General features: G+C 45.4%; 2 long non-coding RNA genes across 3 annotated transcripts; both read left to right on the top strand.

Moving 5' to 3' along the window:
* The first annotated feature begins 6,161 nt into the window (after window positions 1–6,161).
* On the top strand, window positions 6,162–8,062 carry LOC140695320 (uncharacterized). Its single transcript, XR_012071031.1, has 4 exons — window positions 6,162–6,236; window positions 7,334–7,404; window positions 7,613–7,683; window positions 7,834–8,062. It is a non-coding gene; the product is annotated as an uncharacterized lncRNA (long non-coding RNA).
* Window positions 8,063–8,076: 14 nt separating this feature from the next.
* On the top strand, window positions 8,077–13,358 carry LOC140695328 (uncharacterized). 2 transcript variants are annotated; one of them, XR_012071047.1, is made up of 4 exons: window positions 8,077–8,258; window positions 12,632–12,702; window positions 12,911–12,981; window positions 13,132–13,358. It is a non-coding gene; the product is annotated as an uncharacterized lncRNA (long non-coding RNA). The 2 variants fall into 2 exon arrangements; XR_012071046.1 differs by lacking the exon at window positions 8,077–8,258 and adding an exon at window positions 11,460–11,534.
* Window positions 13,359–20,063: the final 6,705 nt, after the last annotated feature.

The following is a 20,063-nucleotide window of genomic DNA, read 5'->3' on the forward strand; positions in this document are numbered from 1 at the left end:
AGCATATCTATGGATGTCACATATCAGGGCCTGCTGGAATGATCCCGCAGACCTTCCTTGTTGTCCTAGGTGCCGTACCGTGCCGGTGCCATCCAAAATGTAGCATCCGCTTTTGGGAGATAGTGCTGAAGGGAATGCTTCCTCTTCTCACGCTGTGGACTTGGACCACTCTCCCTTGTCCTCTCATCCTTGTGGCACGGGTGCACGAAGGCAACCACAGAGTTGTTGCGCATCCTGTGACTCAAACCAAACCATAATCCCAGCCCAGGTTATGAATGTAGCATATCCTAAGGCTTTTCATTCTGATTTCAAATTCAAGGCCCCCTGGATCCCTCAGACCAGATGCACGATATCTCTGATTCAGCCCCACACGTGCTCTATTGGCAAAATTCCCAATTGGTCCCTGGTCCTGCAGATGTACTGGGTGTGGCCATGGGACATATCGGTAATCGCAACCGCGCGACCAGTGTGGTTGATTTATTATTGGTACACAGTTCGGTTTGCTCTCTTGATTCGACCCACCACATCCCACAACGCACTCCAGATCCCTGAGACTCAGCGTGTGCCATCATCCGTAGCTCTATGCCTCACTGACCATTGCCTCTGCTACCTCAAATTTGGCAGCTGGGATCTTGGTCTCAGAATTAACTGTGGGGATATTTTGCGCTGGTTTCTTTGAGTTCTCTCAGCCAAGCATCTGCTGTGCACTCTTGTAAATCTCAGCACATCACCTTCAAACCCATGTCTCCTGTCCGCTTGAGAGTGTGCGTCCAAGTTAAACAGAGTTTCACCCTTGTTGCTCCATCACCAGGGGTCCGAACCTGCACTGGTTTCCATTCCCTGCTTTGCATTCTCCTGCTTCCAGGTGTCCTGAGGCCTCATCCTGTTTTTGGGAGTAACAGACCTCTCTTCTGCCAGTGTCCTATGCTAAGGGCTGGGTGAGTGGATGTTTCCATTGCTCTGTACATGGGAGCGAGTGAGTGCAGGTTGCACTTCTTCTCTGCCAACTGGGCATCGATGAATCAACACTATCCAGATACATTTCACAGAAATGTGATATTTGCTTAGCTCTTTGTTTCTATACAGCCGTGGTGGGAGGGATTGTCCGAAGACAACTATTTTTGACATTGTGTTGATATCCCATTTGCAGTCTTTAAGAAGTTTAACAGAACTCATTTACATGTTTTGGGAGTTATACGAAAATGGAGTTATATTTTGAAACACACTAAATCGACCTAGAAGCCAGACTTGTCAATTTTGGTAACATTGTGTCAGCTCTACAGAAAAGCTAGACAGATAGAATGCAAACTAGCAGTCCAAACTGTTCAAGGGGTCATGTCAGCTCTTTAAGGTTGAAGCCTCCGAAACCAACAGGAACCATGAAATAACTTTTGGAAACATGGAATAACCCCCAACCTTGGATACACTTGTGCATGTGGTGCCCTGTATCCCAATGACACCTACTGGCCAATGTTGGCATTTCAAGGGGTAACATCCCTCTCTAGGAAAATACAAGAGGAAACAAACCAAATATATACATTTAGGTTTGAATCCAAAAGCACCTAGAGGCATTCTAGCTAGGAGAATCCTGCTGCAGTTATGCTAGTCTATTGAGAACCAGGTGTTTTTCTATCAGTGTTGAGAACGCTTAATCATCCGATCCTGTAGTTTAAAGCCATTTAACGCAACCAAGTCTGCACCCCCATGATATAGTGCCCCCGGGGGCTTGACTCAAGTGAAAGACCATCCACATAAGCTGTGTCTTTAATGTCATTGGCGACTTTTACAGTTCAGTTCACTTTCTGACTTGTACTATTTACCTTCACTGTCTTGAAAAACTGAAGCCTAATACAGATTCATGTTCAGTCAAAGATTCCCCTCACTTACCACACTCCCTTCACCCCAGGGAAGAGATAAACACAACATTTGCTGAATCTAGCAGAAGGACATCGTTTCTAGGTGTGAGCTAAGTATTCAATTTTATCTATTTCAGCCGAGACTATTTGACCTTTAAGGTGTTCACTGTTGTTCACAGAGAGTGAAGCTGGAGGAACTCTGATTCTAGGAGGGGCTTGCTCTTCTCGTAATGGCTTCATTGCAGCTCAGGTACTGATCCTTCAAAATGGATGCCTGAGTGGAGGGGAGGCAAGGGCAAGTGCTCACTAGCTAGGCCCAAACCTGGGAAAAGGCTTACCTGGGCTTGTTGAATTTTGGTCTGAATGGCTTGGGAATGCCCCTTGGGACGTGTGGATTCTCACGACCTCTTCCAAGAACAGGAGCGTTTTGATCATCTCTGCCATTTCTTCTCCTTCAGACGTCAGGGACCTTGGACCCGTTATTGGAGAAGAGAATTGAGGAACTTCCTCAAGTCCACGTTGGCACTCCGTATGTTTCTGCCTGTATCAGTGAGTTTCAATATGTCTCATGAATGTCTTTTGAGCCTGGTATCCTCTACAGCTGTCTCCACGCCAGTATTCTCCATTGTAGCAGAACATCTCTCATCCATGTGTTCGCATCTCTCCTCAATCCGTGCAGCCAGCTTACCGGCCAGCTTCTCTTCGTGTCTCCCCTAAAGTCGACTTCACCAGGACTGGGCAAGTCTGAAAGTACCTCGGAGCCTGACCAGTAAGCTGATGACAGGCAGATCTTCCACTGTCTGCCCTTTCAGGTTCTGGAAACTGACCTGTGACCTCAGGTCTTTGGGCAGCAGCAGTATCTCGAACTTACACAGCTTCCCGGACCAAAGACCTAAGCCAAGCTCCACAGAGGGCGGCAGCCCCTCCATCACACTGATCCACCCACAGAACTCTGCCCGGTTACCTAGGATCCAACAGCCACAACAAGCCTCGCGGTAAACACCAACATTCCACCTGGAATCCAACCACTAACTGCCATCCCCAATGGCTGCTGCATCTTGTCAGTGTTGGGGGAGGGGCTGCATCCGACGAGAGGTTCCTAAGGTAAATGTGATTCTACCCACTAGCGTCCCATGGGCCTTTCTTCTTCCCTCTTTCCTTTTGTTCAGAGCTCTATGCACCGTACCAATGGAGGGAAGTGTGTCCCTTTTCAGTTGATGGTTTCACACGTCTTTAAACTTTCTAACAGTTCACAGTACACAGGGACCCACTAAAGGAGACTTATGTTCCTGTAATATCCGTACACCCGGAATACATATGCGTCGCCTGATTTCTGCTGAAACACCCACACTCTCAGGACATGGATCCATTGGATTCATGGGGGCTGAAATTCCAAGAAATGAAACCAACCCCAATGTGCACTTTGCTGTCGGTCTCTTTTGCACTTAGTACACTTTGGCAGAGCTACTTGCCTTTGTTATAGGCTTCTTACATTTCTTCTCTACGTAGCCTAGAATATGGCATTCCTTCATCCTGTTGGAAGACATACAAGTCTACATCACGGACTAGGAGTCCATTTGATTCCAAATCGGCATTAGTGTTAGGTCACGATATGCTCTTATGAATCAAAATTTACGAATATGAATGCACGCTTCTGATTTCCGAATACAAGTGTGCTGAGTACATGCAAGCCACGATACTGGGTCGATGCGTTCTGAATGACCCTTGACCTCACCTTGAGTATTTTCTTTTGAATAATCATGGTTCCCTTTGTATATGTCAGCCAACCATACCATTTTGGTGCTTGTTTGTTGGTTTGATTCTTTGTTGGTCTTCTTCTCGCTTGTTTTGCAAACACGTCAGGCCATGCATCTCTCCTTTCGCTTCAAACAGAGTCAAATAAGCTGATTCACTTAAGAGAGTGCTTCCAATCACCTATGATTTCCTGCTTCCCTCTCCCATCTTTAGGGTTTTGATGTCCTCCTTAAGTTCTTCTTCTTTCTTCTCTGCCACACATGCTCTTCTTGCATTTCCAATAATGGTTTCTTCTTTCCATTCCATCTTGCTGCTTTTCTATTCAGGGGAGTTTTCTCAACCTTTCTTTTAGAAAAACTTTTGAACTGCTGAATTCTTTTAAGATTTGCCGGTCTGTAGAATTCTCTAGCTCTGCCGTTATTTGAAATGGTGTTCATGTGGCATAGGCTACCCTAGGTGGCAGCATTTGGCCATTCAGGATATGGTCTGTGTCCTGGCACTCCTCCCTGTCCTGCAATATTGCTGCCGAGATATCAGCTGAAACCCCTCTGGAGGTTTCCTTGTGACTATGTTGTTTCCTCCAGGTGCATTTTAAATCACTCGGATATTCGTGAACTTTGTTGATTTGAATCATACAGCTGCTGGTAGGTCTATTGGGATTCCACCTCCTTCGGATGCTGTGTAATTCCTGAATTCGCATAGATGATTCTTTCTTGGCTTTCAGCAAGTTTCAGTCTGATTTTTCTACAGATAAATTTTCAGACACTTTTTGTTTCTTTATCTCTTGCTTTTCCATCTGGGACTCATGATTTCTATTCTTTCATGCCCTGTCTTAACCCAGGGTTCAACTGCAATGTTTCCATTTGTTGGCACTTGCTTTCCTATGTCTGCTTCTGACCGAGGTTTTTCTCTTCCCCTGTCTTCACAGTCATTCACGCGTCCCTCTGCATTATCTAGTCTGCTAAGGACTGAATTTTAGCCCTGATATTATCACAACCATTGAGTTTCCTGATATTTTTGGCTCGTGTTGAGACTTTCTCTTCCCCTTTTCTGGTATTCTGCCTTTTGTGATTCTGAGACACTGGTGTTCTTCAGTGTTTTCCTGACCTTCATTTTCAACACTTGTTCTGGATAGCGTTTTGCAGACTAGTTGTTTGAAAGCTTATCTTTTGCGCCTTCAATATCTTTGGAACTGAAAATGGTACTTCCTGTTTCTTTTACTGTTCTTCTTCATCTCTACTGGTCAGGTAATATCAGGTATCTAATGTAGACTTCTAGGGCTTTGTTAATTGAAAATTTTAGACTCTTGTCTCTACGCAATTCCATGGGATTTCTGTGAGGACAATTTCTCCTAGGCATTGATGCCATAACCTGTACCTGTGTGTGTTGTTTGGTATATCTCCAATTGCTGGTGTTGCATTAGTTGTGGTGAACAACCCATACTACTTCGATTAGCATAACTTCATTTTGATTATACTTATCTCACACTTCTGAAAGTGCACAGGACACTTCCTCTTGTGGAAATGAAGCTTCTAAAAGTTCTCAGCTCTGCATTCTTCTCTATGTCATTTTGGAGTGTTTCCAAAACAGCAAACTGAGAGTGCTCTTCTGCTTTTTATTGCCACGGGAATGTCCCAATGAAATCAGTTCTTTCCAGAGCTTCTCTGTCTACAGAAACACCAGTGGAAGCATATCTATGGATGTCACATATCAGGGCCTGCTGGAATGATCCCGCAGACCTTCCTTGTTGTCCTAGGTGCCGTACCGTGCCGGTGCCATCCAAAATGTAGCATCCGCTTTTGGGAGATAGTGCTGAGGGGAATGCTTCCTCTTCTCACGCTGTGGACTTGGACCACTCTCCCTTGTCCTCTCATCCTTGTGGCACGGGTGCACGAAGGCAACCACAGAGTTGTTGCGCATCCTGTGACTCAAACCAAAACATAATCCCAGCCCAGGTTATGAATGTAGCATATCCTAAGGCTTTTCATTCTGATTTCAAATTCAAGGCCCCCTGGATCCCTCAGACCAGATGCACGATATCTCTGATTCAGCCCCACACGTGCTCTATTGGCAAAATTCCCAATTGGTCCCTGGTCCTGCAGATGTACTGGGTGTGGCCATGGGACATATCGGTAATCGCAACCGTGCGACCAGTGTGGTTGATTTATTATTGGTACACAGTTCGGTTTGCTCTCTTGATTCGACCCACCACATCCCACAACGCACTCCAGATCCCTGAGACTCAGCGTGTGCCATCATCCGTAGCTCTATGCCTCACTGACCATTGCCTCTGCTACCTCAAATTTGGCAGCTGGGATCTTGGTCTCAGAATTAACTGTGGGGATATTTTGCGCTGGTTTCTTTGAGTTCTCTCAGCCAAGCATCTGCTGTGCACTCTTGTAAATCTCAGCACATCACCTTCAAACCCATGTCTCCTGTCCGCTTGAGAGTGTGCGTCCAAGTTAAACAGAGTTTCACCCTTGTTGCTCCATCACCAGGGGTCCGAACCTGCACTGGTTTCCATTCCCTGCTTTGCATTCTCCTGCTTCCAGGTGTCCTGAGGCCTCATCCTGTTTTTGGGAGTAACAGACCTCTCTTCTGCCAGTGTCCTATGCTAAGGGCTGGGTGAGTGGATGTTTCCATTGCTCTGTACATGGGAGCGAGTGAGTGCAGGTTGCACTTCTTCTCTGCCAACTGGGCATCGATGAATCAACACTATCCAGATACATTTCACAGAAATGTGATATTTGCTTAGCTCTTTGTTTCTATACAGCCGTGGTGGGAGGGATTGTCCGAAGACAACTATTTTTGACATTGTGTTGATATCCCATTTGCAGTCTTTAAGAAGTTTAACAGAACTCATTTACATGTTTTGGGAGTTATACGAAAATGGAGTTATTTTTTGAAACACACTAAATCGACCTAGAAGCCAGACTTGTCAATTTTGGTAACATTGTGTCAGCTCTACGGAAAAGCTAGACAGATAGAATGCAAACTAGCAGTCCAAACTGTTCAAGGGGTCATGTCAGCTCTTTAAGGTTGAAGCCTCCGAAACCAACAGGAACCATGAAATAACTTTTGGAAACATGGAATAACCCCCAACCTTGGATACACTTGTGCATGTGGTGCCCTGTATCCCAATGACACCTACTGGCCAATGTTGGCATTTCAAGGGGTAACATCCCTCTCTAGGAAAATACAAGAGGAAACAAACCAAATATATACATTTAGGTTTGAATCCAAAAGCACCTAGAGGCATTCTAGCTAGGAGAATCCTGCTGCAGTTATGCTAGTCTATTGAGAACCAGGTGTTTTTCTATCAGTGTTGAGAACGCTTAATCATCCGATCCTGTAGTTTAAAGCCATTTAACGCAACCAAGTCTGCACCCCCATGATATAGTGCCCCCGGGGGCTTGACTCAAGTGAAAGACCATCCACATAAGCTGTGTCTTTAATGTCATTGGCGACTTTTACAGTTCAGTTCACTTTCTGACTTGTACTATTTACCTTCACTGTCTTGAAAAACTGAAGCCTAATACAGATTCATGTTCAGTCAAAGATTCCCCTCACTTACCACACTCCCTTCACCCCAGGGAAGAGATAAACACAACATTTGCTGAATCTAGCAGAAGGACATCGTTTCTAGGTGTGAGCTAAGTATTCAATTTTATCTATTTCAGCCGAGACTATTTGACCTTTAAGGTGTTCACTGTTGTTCACAGAGAGTGAAGCTGGAGGAACTCTGATTCTAGGAGGGGCTTGCTCTTCTCGTAATGGCTTCATTGCAGCTCAGGTACTGATCCTTCAAAATGGATGCCTGAGTGGAGGGGAGGCAAGGGCAAGTGCTCACTAGCTAGGCCCAAACCTGGGAAAAGGCTTACCTGGGCTTGTTGAATTTTGGTCTGAATGGCTTGGGAATGCCCCTTGGGACGTGTGGATTCTCACGACCTCTTCCAAGAACAGGAGCGTTTTGATCATCTCTGCCATTTCTTCTCCTTCAGACGTCAGGGACCTTGGACCCGTTATTGGAGAAGAGAATTGAGGAACTTCCTCAAGTCCACGTTGGCACTCCGTATGTTTCTGCCTGTATCAGTGAGTTTCAATATGTCTCATGAATGTCTTTTGAGCCTGGTATCCTCTACAGCTGTCTCCACGCCAGTATTCTCCATTGTAGCAGAACATCTCTCATCCATGTGTTCGCATCTCTCCTCAATCCGTGCAGCCAGCTTACCGGCCAGCTTCTCTTCGTGTCTCCCCTAAAGTCGACTTCACCAGGACTGGGCAAGTCTGAAAGTACCTCGGAGCCTGACCAGTAAGCTGATGACAGGCAGATCTTCCACTGTCTGCCCTTTCAGGTTCTGGAAACTGACCTGTGACCTCAGGTCTTTGGGCAGCAGCAGTATCTCGAACTTACACAGCTTCCCGGACCAAAGACCTAAGCCAAGCTCCACAGAGGGCGGCAGCCCCTCCATCACACTGATCCACCCACAGAACTCTGCCCGGTTACCTAGGATCCAACAGCCACAACAAGCCTCGCGGTAAACACCAACATTCCACCTGGAATCCAACCGCTAACTGCCATCCCCAATGGCTGCTGCATCTTGTCAGTGTTGGGGGAGGGGCTGCATCCGACGAGAGGTTCCTAAGGTAAATGTGATTCTACCCACTAGCGTCCCATGGGCCTTTCTTCTTCCCTCTTTCCTTTTGTTCAGAGCTCTATGCACCGTACCAATGGAGGGAAGTGTGTCCCTTTTCAGTTGATGGTTTCACACGTCTTTAAACTTTCTAACAGTTCACAGTACACAGGGACCCACTAAAGGAGACTTATGTTCCTATAATATCCGTACACCCGGAATACATATGCGTCGCCTGATTTCTGCTGAAACACCCACACTCTCAGGACATGGATCCATTGGATTCATGGGGGCTGAAATTCCAAGAAATGAAACCAACCCCAATGTGCACTTTGCTGTCGGTCTCTTTTGCACTTAGTACACTTTGGCAGAGCTACTTGCCTTTGTTATAGGCTTCTTACATTTCTTCTCTACGTAGCCTAGAATATGGCATTCCTTCATCCTGTTGGAAGACATACAAGTCTACATCACGGACTAGGAGTCCATTTGATTCCAAATCGGCATTAGTGTTAGGTCACGATATGCTCTTATGAATCAAAATTTACGAATATGAATGCACGCTTCTGATTTCCGAATACAAGTGTGCTGAGTACATGCAAGCCACGATACTGGGTCGATGCGTTCTGAATGACCCTTGACCTCACCTTGAGTATTTTCTTTTGAATAATCATGGTTCCCTTTGTATATGTCAGCCAACCATACCATTTTGGTGCTTGTTTGTTGGTTTGATTCTTTGTTGGTCTTCTTCTCGCTTGTTTTGCAAACACGTCAGGCCATGCATCTCTCCTTTCGCTTCAAACAGAGTCAAATAAGCTGATTCACTTAAGAGAGTGCTTCCAATCACCTATGATTTCCTGCTTCCCTCTCCCATCTTTAGGGTTTTGATGTCCTCCTTAAGTTCTTCTTCTTTCTTCTCTGCCACACATGCTCTTCTTGCATTTCCAATAATGGTTTCTTCTTTCCATTCCATCTTGCTGCTTTTCTATTCAGGGGAGTTTTCTCAACCTTTCTTTTAGAAAAACTTTTGAACTGCTGAATTCTTTTAAGATTTGCCGGTCTGTAGAATTCTCTAGCTCTGCCGTTATTTGAAATGGTGTTCATGTGGCATAGGCTACCCTAGGTGGCAGCATTTGGCCATTCAGGATATGGTCTGTGTCCTGGCACTCCTCCCTGTCCTGCAATATTGCTGCCGAGATATCAGCTGAAACCCCTCTGGAGGTTTCCTTGTGACTATGTTGTTTCCTCCAGGTGCATTTTAAATCACTCGGATATTCGTGAACTTTGTTGATTTGAATCATACAGCTGCTGGTAGGTCTATTGGGATTCCACCTCCTTCGGATGCTGTGTAATTCCTGAATTCGCATAGATGATTCTTTCTTGGCTTTCAGCAAGTTTCAGTCTGATTTTTCTACAGATAAATTTTCAGACACTTTTTGTTTCTTTATCTCTTGCTTTTCCATCTGGGACTCATGATTTCTATTCTTTCATGCCCTGTCTTAACCCAGGGTTCAACTGCAATGTTTCCATTTGTTGGCACTTGCTTTCCTATGTCTGCTTCTGACCGAGGTTTTTCTCTTCCCCTGTCTTCACAGTCATTCACGCGTCCCTCTGCATTATCTAGTCTGCTAAGGACTGAATTTTAGCCCTGATATTATCACAACCATTGAGTTTCCTGATATTTTTGGCTCGTGTTGAGACTTTCTCTTCCCCTTTTCTGGTATTCTGCCTTTTGTGATTCTGAGACACTGGTGTTCTTCAGTGTTTTCCTGACCTTCATTTTCAACACTTGTTCTGGATAGCGTTTTGCAGACTAGTTGTTTGAAAGCTTATCTTTTGCGCCTTCAATATCTTTGGAACTGAAAATGGTACTTCCTGTTTCTTTTACTGTTCTTCTTCATCTCTACTGGTCAGGTAATATCAGGTATCTAATGTAGACTTCTAGGGCTTTGTTAATTGAAAATTTTAGACTCTTGTCTCTACGCAATTCCATGGGATTTCTGTGAGGACAATTTCTCCTAGGCATTGATGCCATAACCTGTACCTGTGTGTGTTGTTTGGTATATCTCCAATTGCTGGTGTTGCATTAGTTGTGGTGAACAACCCATACTACTTCGATTAGCATAACTTCATTTTGATTATACTTATCTCACACTTCTGAAAGTGCACAGGACACTTCCTCTTGTGGAAATGAAGCTTCTAAAAGTTCTCAGCTCTGCATTCTTCTCTATGTCATTTTGGAGTGTTTCCAAAACAGCAAACTGAGAGTGCTCTTCTGCTTTTTATTGCCACGGGAATGTCCCAATGAAATCAGTTCTTTCCAGAGCTTCTCTGTCTACAGAAACACCAGTGGAAGCATATCTATGGATGTCACATATCAGGGCCTGCTGGAATGATCCCGCAGACCTTCCTTGTTGTCCTAGGTGCCGTACCGTGCCGGTGCCATCCAAAATGTAGCATCCGCTTTTGGGAGATAGTGCTGAAGGGAATGCTTCCTCTTCTCACGCTGTGGACTTGGACCACTCTCCCTTGTCCTCTCATCCTTGTGGCACGGGTGCACGAAGGCAACCACAGAGTTGTTGCGCATCCTGTGACTCAAACCAAACCATAATCCCAGCCCAGGTTATGAATGTAGCATATCCTAAGGCTTTTCATTCTGATTTCAAATTCAAGGCCCCCTGGATCCCTCAGACCAGATGCACGATATCTCTGATTCAGCCCCACACGTGCTCTATTGGCAAAATTCCCAATTGGTCCCTGGTCCTGCAGATGTACTGGGTGTGGCCATGGGACATATCGGTAATCGCAACCGCGCGACCAGTGTGGTTGATTTATTATTGGTACACAGTTCGGTTTGCTCTCTTGATTCGACCCACCACATCCCACAACGCACTCCAGATCCCTGAGACTCAGCGTGTGCCATCATCCGTAGCTCTATGCCTCACTGACCATTGCCTCTGCTACCTCAAATTTGGCAGCTGGGATCTTGGTCTCAGAATTAACTGTGGGGATATTTTGCGCTGGTTTCTTTGAGTTCTCTCAGCCAAGCATCTGCTGTGCACTCTTGTAAATCTCAGCACATCACCTTCAAACCCATGTCTCCTGTCCGCTTGAGAGTGTGCGTCCAAGTTAAACAGAGTTTCACCCTTGTTGCTCCATCACCAGGGGTCCGAACCTGCACTGGTTTCCATTCCCTGCTTTGCATTCTCCTGCTTCCAGGTGTCCTGAGGCCTCATCCTGTTTTTGGGAGTAACAGACCTCTCTTCTGCCAGTGTCCTATGCTAAGGGCTGGGTGAGTGGATGTTTCCATTGCTCTGTACATGGGAGCGAGTGAGTGCAGGTTGCACTTCTTCTCTGCCAACTGGGCATCGATGAATCAACACTATCCAGATACATTTCACAGAAATGTGATATTTGCTTAGCTCTTTGTTTCTATACAGCCGTGGTGGGAGGGATTGTCCGAAGACAACTATTTTTGACATTGTGTTGATATCCCATTTGCAGTCTTTAAGAAGTTTAACAGAACTCATTTACATGTTTTGGGAGTTATACGAAAATGGAGTTATATTTTGAAACACACTAAATCGACCTAGAAGCCAGACTTGTCAATTTTGGTAACATTGTGTCAGCTCTACGGAAAAGCTAGACAGATAGAATGCAAACTAGCAGTCCAAACTGTTCAAGGGGTCATGTCAGCTCTTTAAGGTTGAAGCCTCCGAAACCAACAGGAACCATGAAATAACTTTTGGAAACATGGAATAACCCCCAACCTTGGATACACTTGTGCATGTGGTGCCCTGTATCCCAATGACACCTACTGGCCAATGTTGGCATTTCAAGGGGTAACATCCCTCTCTAGGAAAATACAAGAGGAAACAAACCAAATATATACATTTAGGTTTGAATCCAAAAGCACCTAGAGGCATTCTAGCTAGGAGAATCCTGCTGCAGTTATGCTAGTCTATTGAGAACCAGGTGTTTTTCTATCAGTGTTGAGAACGCTTAATCATCCGATCCTGTAGTTTAAAGCCATTTAACGCAACCAAGTCTGCACCCCCATGATATAGTGCCCCCGGGGGCTTGACTCAAGTGAAAGACCATCCACATAAGCTGTGTCTTTAATGTCATTGGCGACTTTTACAGTTCAGTTCACTTTCTGACTTGTACTATTTACCTTCACTGTCTTGAAAAACTGAAGCCTAATACAGATTCATGTTCAGTCAAAGATTCCCCTCACTTACCACACTCCCTTCACCCCAGGGAAGAGATAAACACAACATTTGCTGAATCTAGCAGAAGGACATCGTTTCTAGGTGTGAGCTAAGTATTCAATTTTATCTATTTCAGCCGAGACTATTTGACCTTTAAGGTGTTCACTGTTGTTCACAGAGAGTGAAGCTGGAGGAACTCTGATTCTAGGAGGGGCTTGCTCTTCTCGTAATGGCTTCATTGCAGCTCAGGTACTGATCCTTCAAAATGGATGCCTGAGTGGAGGGGAGGCAAGGGCAAGTGCTCACTAGCTAGGCCCAAACCTGGGAAAAGGCTTACCTGGGCTTGTTGAATTTTGGTCTGAATGGCTTGGGAATGCCCCTTGGGACGTGTGGATTCTCACGACCTCTTCCAAGAACAGGAGCGTTTTGATCATCTCTGCCATTTCTTCTCCTTCAGACGTCAGGGACCTTGGACCCGTTATTGGAGAAGAGAATTGAGGAACTTCCTCAAGTCCACGTTGGCACTCCGTATGTTTCTGCCTGTATCAGTGAGTTTCAATATGTCTCATGAATGTCTTTTGAGCCTGGTATCCTCTACAGCTGTCTCCACGCCAGTATTCTCCATTGTAGCAGAACATCTCTCATCCATGTGTTCGCATCTCTCCTCAATCCGTGCAGCCAGCTTACCGGCCAGCTTCTCTTCGTGTCTCCCCTAAAGTCGACTTCACCAGGACTGGGCAAGTCTGAAAGTACCTCGGAGCCTGACCAGTAAGCTGATGACAGGCAGATCTTCCACTGTCTGCCCTTTCAGGTTCTGGAAACTGACCTGTGACCTCAGGTCTTTGGGCAGCAGCAGTATCTCGAACTTACACAGCTTCCCGGACCAAAGACCTAAGCCAAGCTCCACAGAGGGCGGCAGCCCCTCCATCACACTGATCCACCCACAGAACTCTGCCCGGTTACCTAGGATCCAACAGCCACAACAAGCCTCGCGGTAAACACCAACATTCCACCTGGAATCCAACCGCTAACTGCCATCCCCAATGGCTGCTGCATCTTGTCAGTGTTGGGGGAGGGGCTGCATCCGACGAGAGGTTCCTAAGGTAAATGTGATTCTACCCACTAGCGTCCCATGGGCCTTTCTTCTTCCCTCTTTCCTTTTGTTCAGAGCTCTATGCACCGTACCAATGGAGGGAAGTGTGTCCCTTTTCAGTTGATGGTTTCACACGTCTTTAAACTTTCTAACAGTTCACAGTACACAGGGACCCACTAAAGGAGACTTATGTTCCTGTAATATCCGTACACCCGGAATACATATGCGTCGCCTGATTTCTGCTGAAACACCCACACTCTCAGGACATGGATCCATTGGATTCATGGGGGCTGAAATTCCAAGAAATGAAACCAACCCCAATGTGCACTTTGCTGTCGGTCTCTTTTGCACTTAGTACACTTTGGCAGAGCTACTTGCCTTTGTTATAGGCTTCTTACATTTCTTCTCTACGTAGCCTAGAATATGGCATTCCTTCATCCTGTTGGAAGACATACAAGTCTACATCACGGACTAGGAGTCCATTTGATTCCAAATCGGCATTAGTGTTAGGTCACGATATGCTCTTATGAATCAAAATTTACGAATATGAATGCACGCTTCTGATTTCCGAATACAAGTGTGCTGAGTACATGCAAGCCACGATACTGGGTCGATGCGTTCTGAATGACCCTTGACCTCACCTTGAGTATTTTCTTTTGAATAATCATGGTTCCCTTTGTATATGTCAGCCAACCATACCATTTTGGTGCTTGTTTGTTGGTTTGATTCTTTGTTGGTCTTCTTCTCGCTTGTTTTGCAAACACGTCAGGCCATGCATCTCTCCTTTCGCTTCAAACAGAGTCAAATAAGCTGATTCACTTAAGAGAGTGCTTCCAATCACCTATGATTTCCTGCTTCCCTCTCCCATCTTTAGGGTTTTGATGTCCTCCTTAAGTTCTTCTTCTTTCTTCTCTGCCACACATGCTCTTCTTGCATTTCCAATAATGGTTTCTTCTTTCCATTCCATCTTGCTGCTTTTCTATTCAGGGGAGTTTTCTCAACCTTTCTTTTAGAAAAACTTTTGAACTGCTGAATTCTTTTAAGATTTGCCGGTCTGTAGAATTCTCTAGCTCTGCCGTTATTTGAAATGGTGTTCATGTGGCATAGGCTACCCTAGGTGGCAGCATTTGGCCATTCAGGATATGGTCTGTGTCCTGGCACTCCTCCCTGTCCTGCAATATTGCTGCCGAGATATCAGCTGAAACCCCTCTGGAGGTTTCCTTGTGACTATGTTGTTTCCTCCAGGTGCATTTTAAATCACTCGGATATTCGTGAACTTTGTTGATTTGAATCATACAGCTGCTGGTAGGTCTATTGGGATTCCACCTCCTTCGGATGCTGTGTAATTCCTGAATTCGCATAGATGATTCTTTCTTGGCTTTCAGCAAGTTTCAGTCTGATTTTTCTACAGATAAATTTTCAGACACTTTTTGTTTCTTTATCTCTTGCTTTTCCATCTGGGACTCATGATTTCTATTCTTTCATGCCCTGTCTTAACCCAGGGTTCAACTGCAATGTTTCCATTTGTTGGCACTTGCTTTCCTATGTCTGCTTCTGACCGAGGTTTTTCTCTTCCCCTGTCTTCACAGTCATTCACGCGTCCCTCTGCATTATCTAGTCTGCTAAGGACTGAATTTTAGCCCTGATATTATCACAACCATTGAGTTTCCTGATATTTTTGGCTCGTGTTGAGACTTTCTCTTCCCCTTTTCTGGTATTCTGCCTTTTGTGATTCTGAGACACTGGTGTTCTTCAGTGTTTTCCTGACCTTCATTTTCAACACTTGTTCTGGATAGCGTTTTGCAGACTAGTTGTTTGAAAGCTTATCTTTTGCGCCTTCAATATCTTTGGAACTGAAAATGGTACTTCCTGTTTCTTTTACTGTTCTTCTTCATCTCTACTGGTCAGGTAATATCAGGTATCTAATGTAGACTTCTAGGGCTTTGTTAATTGAAAATTTTAGACTCTTGTCTCTACGCAATTCCATGGGATTTCTGTGAGGACAATTTCTCCTAGGCATTGATGCCATAACCTGTACCTGTGTGTGTTGTTTGGTATATCTCCAATTGCTGGTGTTGCATTAGTTGTGGTGAACAACCCATACTACTTCGATTAGCATAACTTCATTTTGATTATACTTATCTCACACTTCTGAAAGTGCACAGGACACTTCCTCTTGTGGAAATGAAGCTTCTAAAAGTTCTCAGCTCTGCATTCTTCTCTATGTCATTTTGGAGTGTTTCCAAAACAGCAAACTGAGAGTGCTCTTCTGCTTTTTATTGCCACGGGAATGTCCCAATGAAATCAGTTCTTTCCAGAGCTTCTCTGTCTACAGAAACACCAGTGGAAGCATATCTATGGATGTCACATATCAGGGCCTGCTGGAATGATCCCGCAGACCTTCCTTGTTGTCCTAGGTGCCGTACCGTGCCGGTGCCATCCAAAATGTAGCATCCGCTTTTGGGAGATAGTGCTGAGGGGAATGCTTCCTCTTCTCACGCTGTGGACTTGGACCACTCTCCCTTGTCCTCTCATCCTTGTGGCACGGGTGCACGAAGGCAACCACAGAGTTGTTGCGCATCCTGTGACTCAAACCAAACCATAATCCCAGCCCAGGTTATGAATGTAGCATATCCTAAGGCTTTTCATTCTGATTTCAAATTCAAGGCCCCCTGGATCCCTCAGACCAGATGCACGATATCTCTGATTCAGCCCCACACGTGCTCTATTGGCAAAATTCCCAATTGGTCCCTGGTCCTGCAGATGTACTGGGTGTGGCCATGGGACATATCGGTAATCGCAACCGCGCGACCAGTGTGGTTGATTTATTATTGGTACACAGTTCGGTTTGCTCTCTTGATTTGACCCACCACATCCCACAACGCACTCCAGATCCCTGAGACTCAGCGTGTGCCATCATCCGTAGCTCTATGCCTCACTGACCATTGCCTCTGCTACCTCAAATTTGGCAGCTGGGATCTTGGTCTCAGAATTAACTGTGGGGATATTTTGCGCTGGTTTCTTTGAGTTCTCTCAGCCAAGCATCTGCTGTGCACTCTTGTAAATCTCAGCACATCACCTTCAAACCCATGTCTCCTGTCCGCTTGAGAGTGTGCGTCCAAGTTAAACAGAGTTTCACCCTTGTTGCTCCATCACCAGGGGTCCGAACCTGCACTGGTTTCCATTCCCTGCTTTGCATTCTCCTGCTTCCAGGTGTCCTGAGGCCTCATCCTGTTTTTGGGAGTAACAGACCTCTCTTCTGCCAGTGTCCTATGCTAAGGGCTGGGTGAGTGGATGTTTCCATTGCTCTGTACATGGGAGCGAGTGAGTGCAGGTTGCACTTCTTCTCTGCCAACTGGGCATCGATGAATCAACACTATCCAGATACATTTCACAGAAATGTGATATTTGCTTAGCTCTTTGTTTCTATACAGCCGTGGTGGGAGGGATTGTCCGAAGACAACTATTTTTGACATTGTGTTGATATCCCATTTGCAGTCTTTAAGAAGTTTAACAGAACTCATTTACATGTTTTGGGAGTTATACGAAAATGGAGTTATATTTTGAAACACACTAAATCGACCTAGAAGCCAGACTTGTCAATTTTGGTAACATTGTGTCAGCTCTACGGAAAAGCTAGACAGATAGAATGCAAACTAGCAGTCCAAACTGTTCAAGGGGTCATGTCAGCTCTTTAAGGTTGAAGCCTCCGAAACCAACAGGAACCATGAAATAACTTTTGGAAACATGGAATAACCCCCAACCTTGGATACACTTGTGCATGTGGTGCCCTGTATCCCAATGACACCTACTGGCCAATGTTGGCATTTCAAGGGGTAACATCCCTCTCTAGGAAAATACAAGAGGAAACAAACCAAATATATACATTTAGGTTTGAATCCAAAAGCACCTAGAGGCATTCTAGCTAGGAGAATCCTGCTGCAGTTATGCTAGTCTATTGAGAACCAGGTGTTTTTCTATCAGTGTTGAGAACGCTTAATCATCCGATCCTGTAGTTTAAAGCCATTTAACGCAACCAAGTCTGCACCCCCATGATATAGTGCCCCCGGGGGCTTGACTCAAGTGAAAGACCATCCACATAAGCTGTGTCTTTAATGTCATTGGCGACTTTTACAGTTCAGTTCACTTTCTGACTTGTACTATTTACCTTCACTGTCTTGAAAAACTGAAGCCTAATACAGATTCATGTTCAGTCAAAGATTCCCCTCACTTACCACACTCCCTTCACCCCAGGGAAGAGATAAACACAACATTTGCTGAATCTAGCAGAAGGACATCGTTTCTAGGTGTGAGCTAAGTATTCAATTTTATCTATTTCAGCCGAGACTATTTGACCTTTAAGGTGTTCACTGTTGTTCACAGAGAGTGAAGCTGGAGGAACTCTGATTCTAGGAGGGGCTTGCTCTTCTCGTAATGGCTTCATTGCAGCTCAGGTACTGATCCTTCAAAATGGATGCCTGAGTGGAGGGGAGGCAAGGGCAAGTGCTCACTAGCTAGGCCCAAACCTGGGAAAAGGCTTACCTGGGCTTGTTGAATTTTGGTCTGAATGGCTTGGGAATGCCCCTTGGGACGTGTGGATTCTCACGACCTCTTCCAAGAACAGGAGCGTTTTGATCATCTCTGCCATTTCTTCTCCTTCAGACGTCAGGGACCTTGGACCCGTTATTGGAGAAGAGAATTGAGGAACTTCCTCAAGTCCACGTTGGCACTCCGTATGTTTCTGCCTGTATCAGTGAGTTTCAATATGTCTCATGAATGTCTTTTGAGCCTGGTATCCTCTACAGCTGTCTCCACGCCAGTATTCTCCATTGTAGCAGAACATCTCTCATCCATGTGTTCGCATCTCTCCTCAATCCGTGCAGCCAGCTTACCGGCCAGCTTCTCTTCGTGTCTCCCCTAAAGTCGACTTCACCAGGACTGGGCAAGTCTGAAAGTACCTCGGAGCCTGACCAGTAAGCTGATGACAGGCAGATCTTCCACTGTCTGCCCTTTCAGGTTCTGGAAACTGACCTGTGACCTCAGGTCTTTGGGCAGCAGCAGTATCTCGAACTTACACAGCTTCCCGGACCAAAGACCTAAGCCAAGCTCCACAGAGGGCGGCAGCCCCTCCATCACACTGATCCACCCACAGAACTCTGCCCGGTTACCTAGGATCCAACAGCCACAACAAGCCTCGCGGTAAACACCAACATTCCACCTGGAATCCAACCGCTAACTGCCATCCCCAATGGCTGCTGCATCTTGTCAGTGTTGGGGGAGGGGCTGCATCCGACGAGAGGTTCCTAAGGTAAATGTGATTCTACCCACTAGCGTCCCATGGGCCTTTCTTCTTCCCTCTTTCCTTTTGTTCAGAGCTCTATGCACCGTACCAATGGAGGGAAGTGTGTCCCTTTTCAGTTGATGGTTTCACACGTCTTTAAACTTTCTAACAGTTCACAGTACACAGGGACCCACTAAAGGAGACTTATGTTCCTATAATATCCGTACACCCGGAATACATATGCGTCGCCTGATTTCTGCTGAAACACCCACACTCTCAGGACATGGATCCATTGGATTCATGGGGGCTGAAATTCCAAGAAATGAAACCAACCCCAATGTGCACTTTGCTGTCGGTCTCTTTTGCACTTAGTACACTTTGGCAGAGCTACTTGCCTTTGTTATAGGCTTCTTACATTTCTTCTCTACGTAGCCTAGAATATGGCATTCCTTCATCCTGTTGGAAGACATACAAGTCTACATCACGGACTAGGAGTCCATTTGATTCCAAATCGGCATTAGTGTTAGGTCACGATATGCTCTTATGAATCAAAATTTACGAATATGAATGCACGCTTCTGATTTCCGAATACAAGTGTGCTGAGTACATGCAAGCCACGATACTGGGTCGATGCGTTCTGAATGACCCTTGACCTCACCTTGAGTATTTTCTTTTGAATAATCATGGTTCCCTTTGTATATGTCAGCCAACCATACCATTTTGGTGCTTGTTTGTTGGTTTGATTCTTTGTTGGTCTTCTTCTCGCTTGTTTTGCAAACACGTCAGGCCATGCATCTCTCCTTTCGCTTCAAACAGAGTCAAATAAGCTGATTCACTTAAGAGAGTGCTTCCAATCACCTATGATTTCCTGCTTCCCTCTCCCATCTTTAGGGTTTTGATGTCCTCCTTAAGTTCTTCTTCTTTCTTCTCTGCCACACATGCTCTTCTTGCATTTCCAATAATGGTTTCTTCTTTCCATTCCATCTTGCTGCTTTTCTATTCAGGGGAGTTTTCTCAACCTTTCTTTTAGAAAAACTTTTGAACTGCTGAATTCTTTTAAGATTTGCCGGTCTGTAGAATTCTCTAGCTCTGCCGTTATTTGAAATGGTGTTCATGTGGCATAGGCTACCCTAGGTGGCAGCATTTGGCCATTCAGGATATGGTCTGTGTCCTGGCACTCCTCCCTGTCCTGCAATATTGCTGCCGAGATATCAGCTGAAACCCCTCTGGAGGTTT

This window comes from Vicugna pacos, unplaced genomic scaffold, assembly GCF_048564905.1.
Source record: "Vicugna pacos unplaced genomic scaffold, VicPac4 scaffold_195, whole genome shotgun sequence".
Taxonomy (NCBI): domain Eukaryota; kingdom Metazoa; phylum Chordata; class Mammalia; order Artiodactyla; family Camelidae; genus Vicugna; species Vicugna pacos.